The sequence below is a fragment of the Gadus macrocephalus genome, chromosome 3 (assembly GCF_031168955.1).
Source record: "Gadus macrocephalus chromosome 3, ASM3116895v1".
Lineage (NCBI taxonomy): Eukaryota > Metazoa > Chordata > Actinopteri > Gadiformes > Gadidae > Gadus > Gadus macrocephalus.
Genome location: NC_082384.1, coordinates 5,257,041 through 5,264,540, shown reverse-complemented (window position 1 = coordinate 5,264,540; position 7,500 = coordinate 5,257,041). Strand labels below are relative to the sequence as shown.

Here is a 7,500-nt window from a genome sequence, read left to right as displayed (position 1 = left end):
TCTCCAGAAAGCCATCAGTGCTGTCAGCAGAATATGTTGTAAGCTAGAGACAAATGGCATTGATGTCTTTCTCGTGCAAGTTTTTGGAATTTCAGGTGAAGATAACGTACAACTTAATTGCATATCTTGAGGGACTGTCAATAGGGCCTGTTCTCCCATGATTTACAATGAAATGAGTTTTAGATCACTATCATAGTGTGAGTGTCATTGCTTCAGTCATAGAAAAAAAAAAAGAAGCAAAAACAACTAAATTCATATTTAAATCAATTTAGTTTTTGAACCCCTTCTATTAAGTTATTGTAATGTTGTGAGTGATAATATTGCATTATTGTTTAATCCACTGCTGTTTATGTATAACAGCTGCTGCTTGGAGGGAAACAATTTATTTAAAGGGATCTAGAAGGTAAAGGATCTCTACATTAGAAAGTAAAATACAGCTGCAGCTGTCTGACACAATGAGAGAGAAATACAGAGGCAGTGAAGTGGTAGAGGCACGTGGACAGAGGTATACCCATGTAGAGAGACAGGGAGACGGTTTGGATTATGGATTTCTATCCGGAAAAAAAAATGAAATATTACTGAAGCCCATCTGTGTGAATAGCTGTGTTGAAACACAAATCATCAATCATCAGCACCTACTGGTGACTGGATCACCCTTCTATGCATCATCCTAATCACTAAGAGATACCAGTACAGCTACCCATACTCAAACCTCTCTCTCTCTCTCTCTCTCTCTCTCTCTCTCTCTCTCTCTCTCTATATATATATATATATATATATATATATATATATATATATATATATAATATATATATACATATATGTATATATTGTATATTGCTGTATCTTATATTTTCTTCAATCTCCTGTACAGTTTCAGGTACAGTTTATTAAATCATTGATTGATTGTGGATGGACATCATAACTCCTTGCACAAATTAAACAAAGACAGCCCACAAGAGAGCGCCTCATCTGATCCTGTCATATCACTACAACTGCCTCAATGGCCATGAGTTTTCTTTCTGTCAGGAATCACTCATATCATAGATTTTATAATTTATTGATTGAAATGGTGATACCATTCGGTTTGGCGGTATAGCGCCACTCTTTCCTGGTGCTCCCTGCTGTAGGATTTAAAGCATGACATACAGATGTCAGATACAGAAAATCAACAGCACACCAACGTTTGACAACAGGGAGCACTATACAATCCCCCATGGTGTAGATCAGATAGCTCAACACATTGTGTAGGTCCTATGCAGTACAGAGCAGAACCAAGGCAGGTGGAGGCACCACCACATGAGAGGGTGGTGGTGGGCGGAATTCCGATCAGCACACTTATGTCGCAGAGGGAGTGTGTGAAATAGAAGGTCTTCAATTGACCACCTATCATTGTTCCTGCGTTTGATGTACCATGTTATCCATCAGCTGATAGGGGTGCATGCATAGAGCATCCCTTCAGAACCAGCTACGCCCGTTAAAGGTCCTGCTCACTGGCTGTTTTTCATTCTTAATTGAGTCAAATACTATTCAGGGCGTCTCCATAAGCCTCCGTGCACAATATAAACCCTCTCGATGGAATAGATCATCCTTTTCTCTGGTATGAAAATGTTAGCAGATGAATTGAAAGGCTGGCTGGGCGTGTCAGTTTGGCTCCATTTAGCTCAGGGTTACATCGAGTGTAGCTGACAGTAGAACTCAGGTCTGGTTCGTAGTAGAAGAAAAACAACACTGTATTCACCATTAAAGCTAAATATAATTGAGGCGGCATCAAATTATCAAAGATTGCTTGATCCTAATGATAGATATGATATAAAAATAGCGATAAAAATGTCCCGTATTTTCATTCTACATTCAGGGCACTTTATTGCAAAATGTTAACTGGTATTATTTGTTTAATAACCTTCTTTAAACAGCAGCGATGGCTTTTTCTTGATGATCCCCATTGGTTAATATGGATGTGTGCATACTAATGTGGACATTCAGTACAGTCTAAAAATCCAACTCTGTGTTTTAGGAGAGGAGAACACAAAACAAGTTTGTATCAGAGTTATTATCTAAAAACCCAATCGTCATGTTTCTGAAGGTACCTCACCTCAGAATGTACAACGATAGAAGAAACCCGTGTTTATGTGCATTTTTCTAGCATGGAGCATTACTGGAGTAAGGCCAACACACAAAAATACAAGTTCTGAAGCTATGGTGAGGGAAGAATGGCTTAGGTTGAAGTCAAATAACTTTAATGACCATAAACCATGTAACCCTTTTAAAATTATAACAATAACTGAAACAATCATTTAATTTATGATGTCAATGTATGTTTTTAGGCTAACATCTTAATTTTAAATACAGATTTGTCTGAACTTTCTGAGCAATTGATAGGCTGAGACTTTATTTTACAGCCTGTTAATTCTGGAAATTGCATTCATCCAAACAGTCCATGCGTTGTTAGTTATTAAGAAGCATTTAACCAGTAATTCAACCGGTAAAATAACTGCTGGAGGCACGATGTGAGTGTTGTAAAGAGATAGAGCAGAAAAGAGATGCAATATTTAAACTAAACAACCAAAGGAACGATTCTCCAACATTGAGAAGTGCTGCAGTCACAAACATGTGCTTGACAGGCAAAGATGGTTTCACCAAACCAATCAGAGAAGAGATGATTGGTCCGGAGCGAGTGTTCTAAAATCGAAATAGTCAAATACAAAAGCAGGCACAATCAACTGTATACGGAGGTTCTCACTGCTCATATCACTCACTAATAGCTGACCCACTCACCTACAGATTATCAGGCAACTGATCAGATTTCTCAAATACTTGCTGTATACTTGCAGCTGTAGAGCAAGTTTCATATATTATATATATATATTTGATCACTTTACTTGCAAATCGGAAATTGGTCATTTCCACTGTCCAGTTTCTCCTTTGAAAAGTAATATGCTAAGGATTGGTTGTAGGATCAATCTCTAGCACGTATATTGGTGTGCACCTAAGGAGCTGTAGTCACTGAGTCTTCACCAACACTCTCACCATGTCCTTCTCCCAGTGTTTCCCCTCTCCCCCTGCCCCCGGCCGTCTGTCCATCTCCCAGCCGTTCAGTGACTCTCACACCCTGTCCAACAGGACCGTCCCGCTCCTGAAACACCCTGGTTCAGATCTGAATCACAGCCTGGGAAGCAGGCCTTAATAATGGAAACCATTTACGAAGGAAATATCCATTCACATGTGTGCATTTGTGTGTTCACGCACACACACACACACACACACACACACACACACACACACACACACACACACACACACACACACACACACACACACACACACACACACACACACACACACACACACACACACACGTGCGCGCGCACACACACACACACACACACACACACACACACACACAAACACGCACGTGGCCTTAGCTGGGTGAACCCCTTCTCTCTATTTCTACACTGGCTCACTAATACCACACATCTTCCCATTGTCTGAGACATTTTAACTGACAGGGGACCAGCCAGAGCTCTTGGCTCATTCTCCATTAGTATTGATTGTGTGTTTAGCGCTGCCGTGACATTTAAATCCACACGCTATTGACTGATCTTTATAAGCAGCTCCCTTTATATCATCTCCCTCTCTCTCTCTCTCTCTCTCTCTCTCTCTCTCTCTCTCTCTCTCTCTCTCTCTCTCTCTATCTCTCTCTCTCTCTCTCTCTCTCTCTCTGCACCCTCTGTTTAATTCTGACTTGAAACTTCACTGCGCGAGGCAATACAAAAACCTTTTGAACTGCTTCTTGGTCTTCACTTCTTCCCATCTGTCATTTGGTCTACTTCGCTCGTCTACATCCCATTTTGGTTAAACTCTCTCTCTCTCTCTCTCTCTCTCTCTCTCTCTCTCTCTCTGTCTCTGTCTCTGTCTCTCTCTCTCTCTGTCTCTGTCTCTGTCTCTGTCTCTGTCTCTGTCTCTGTCTCTGTCTCTGTCTCTCTCTGTCTCTGTCTCTGTCTCTGTCTCTGTCTCTGTCTCTCTCTCTTTAATCTGAACTAGGCATCCTATTCCTCCATTGTTTGCTGGTTCCAAGGCCGCCTTGCTCTCTATCAATCATCCCATTTCCAACATTATGTTGTTGGCTATAAGTGCAAGTGCCTTAGGAGTATATTTTGATACATGAATTTTAAAGACTTTAAGACCTTGTATTTTCTGACATTATCCAAATGCAGGTTGTTTTCCTCCTGGGCAGGTTAACCATCTGTTCCTTCACTAGTAACACTAGCGCTAACTTTTTTTGACAGTTATCTGAAAAATTACATTTTTAAAGGGATCTAATTTAATTAGCTTGTCCTCCCCCGCGCCGCCAACCCTGCCTACCAGGTACTTTTTCTATTTCTGAAATGACGCCAGATGTGAGCAATGAGTGGCAAACAACTTCCCATGGAGTGAGGTTGCAACTGACAAAACGGGCTCTACCTAGACACCCACGTATAATAAGGACAGCCATTTATTATGTGGTTTGTTTTGTGCAGAGGCCTTAAGTGAAATGTGTTTGACAGTTAGAGCGTGGCCGGAGTTGGACCATGTAACAGGACATCAAGCAACGGCAGCTGTTCTGTTCATACATAAACCAGTGCCTTTTCCTGGCTCTAAACGTTTCTGCAAGCCATTGAATAATGCTGCACACGTACACTTTCTTTACATTAGTTTATTTGTAAGTGTTAACTGTAAAATGTGTAAACTTTTCTTAATCAAGAAAAATCTAAACAAATTTAGAATTGTGTATGTTCCACTTGTATTTCCTTGTATTCCAAAGCTATTGAGTATGTCTCTTTGGCCGTAGCCGCTGTTATTGATGACTCTCCGAGAACTATGAATAATGGGCCTCACAGAGTTGTGAACTGTGTTGTATGGTGTCATCTCTGACCCCCATCTAATTGAACAAGGCAGTATAAATACGCTTACATCAGGGCCGGAGGACACGGCGGCAGGCGGGGGCTGGCGGAGCAAAATAAAGCAGGCCACTGAAAGGGAATAGAAAGGCGGAGATAGATAGCGCTGGAAGGACACGCTGTAGGACAGCGTGACAAATGGATCGCTTCGGCCTGCACTCTGTGCTTATCAATGTCCACTCCACCCTTACCCAAGGCCCTTTCTATGCCCACTGCTCTTTTCTTGATACCTCTATTTTCCTTCTCTTTTTGTCCGTCTCGTAACCTAATCTGTGGGTCTTCTTTCAGCGGCCTTTCTCTGTATTGTTATGCAGAGAGAGGAAACTATCCTTGGTAAATCTCTCTCACATTACATCCGACGGGAAATACGGCAATAAAGAACTCAATTAAACCATTCATGTGAAATTAATGTAAAACGATATGAAAAACACTCATAGAGTTCAGTGCTGTAATTCATGCTTATAAAAAAAAATATATATATATTACAAAATTGCTTCTTATTTCCTCGTCTTCATCTTACTTTGTCTCACTCTTTGATAATATCGCAAAGTCCTGTTTTGCCTCAATCTCCAGCAGTGAGCTGAGAGAAGAAGCAACAGGAGCTGAGAGGAGGGGAGCCTCACAGTTCACCTTGACATGGCGGTCTGAGATGGGGGGCCAAAAAAATAGCAACCAAAAAAGGCCCATTTTCATTTATGCTGCAACTGAGGGGAAACCGTAAACTCTTCTGTAATCATGATTACGAATGAGGCTTTGATTACAGGTTGGAGCAGAAATAGAGTTATAAAAGAACATTCATCTTGTACCAGGTCACATTGTGCAAAATGCATCTTCAACCAGCAATCTACCAGTGGAAATGAAACAACAGATCCTGCATACCTTATGGACGTAGTTAGTACAAGGAAAAGGTTGCTATAGGACATTGTGGAGATAGGAGTTCAAGAGTGTGAACTTTGCATCCCTTTGACCTCGTCTTCCTGACAAAGGTCCGTAGAGTCACAGGGGAGCGACATGTAGGTTAGATTTGCGGGGGTACATTTAACGTTTGACTAATTAGAAAGATACCCAGTGTATTTAAATTATTTTTTATAGAAGTAATTTAAAATGAAATGGAATGCCCTTTGGTGTGCAAAGACTAATATAATTAATTGATTGCCTACAATTGAGTGAAAGTCACATGATTTATTTAATATCAGTATTATACTGTCAACCCAATGCATGCCATTTGTTACTCAGCGCATGGCAACGTTTCCCAGGGACGGACCCGTCACTTCACCATTCTGTTATTTACCCAAATGTATTTGTTGTGAGCGCCGATAAACCAGCATAAGCGATGATCAAGCATCCCTTTATTTTTCTTGTTCATGAAAAATGGTTTATCAAACACAAACAACAGCAGGCCAGTATGATGGCATCAGCCAAGGAAAACAGGAGATATCTTCAAGGGGAATCCAAACTAAAAATCGAAGTGTTCAGGAATATCTGCGTTGAAATGTCAGAATTTGGTGGTCATCAGACTGCAAAAGGCAGCGGTTACCTCTGGAAATCTAAAATGAAGGGCCTTAGAAGAAAATTTACATCTGACAAACAAATGTAAAAATTATTTTTTTCCAGATCGACTTCTTTATATTGCTCTTATCCATCTAATATCAGGGAGAAAAATCTGACAACCGAAAAAGACGATAACCTTTCAATTCTAAACTAGTAATTATAGGAGAGAACGGTGAGAGTTGAGAGTTGAATGTGTGACCCATTGCTTTGACCGACGTCATTTTAACGTCTTGTGTAAGCATGTGTTGGCCAGGCCACCTCTTGTGAATGAGACTCTTCGTCTGAAGGGGACATACCCGAGTCAAGATAAGGGCTAAAGGTTTGGTTAGGTTAAATAAAATAGTATATAAATAGTCTGTCTGAGAGAGAGCTTCATTTCCCCACAACCCTTTGAATCATATGAAATATTGATGCATCGAAGCCTCTGTGAACTCCCCCCGTAAACGCTCATCCCCACTAAAGCCAAGGGCGTCCTGCTCCCAACACTGTACACTTCTATATCTTTGGTCATTATTATGCCTGCTGTGAAAAGCTAATTCTCCCTTTGATTCATAATACAGCAAGTGTACTTAAGGAAAAAGAGTTAAGCATTTAAAGATAGTCACTTAAAACTAAAGACTATGAAAGACAGGAGACACTGCAGTCTGCATTGAGGGAAAGAAGAAGGAAAGAGAAAGCGATAAGTTTAGAGTGAGGAGAGAAACGAGAGACCGAGCAGAGCTGCAACACAACACAGGAGAGGAGGAAGAGGAGGAAGAGGAGGGAGGAGCACTGGAGCATGGGTAACATGTTGGCAGCAGCAGAGAGAGCGAGAGGGGGAGAGAGATGCTAGAGAGGGAGGGAGCGAGGGCAGGGTCGGGGGAGCAAAAGGCTTGTAAATGTTGGATGAGAGGAGTATACATGGCAGCGTGACTCACCAGTGCTGCCCTGCCACTTGTGAGGGCAAGTGCTTTACACACGCTCATACAGTACGCACGCACGCACGCACACACACACACACACACACACA

At 41.3% G+C, this 7,500-nt stretch overlaps 1 long non-coding RNA gene across 1 annotated transcript in view; it reads right to left on the bottom strand.

Annotated features, from left to right (window-relative positions):
- LOC132453820 (uncharacterized) overlaps positions 1 to 7,500 on the bottom strand; it is a 281,098-nt gene that overhangs the window by 82,401 nt on the left and 191,197 nt on the right. The gene's annotated exons all lie outside the window — the stretch shown is intronic.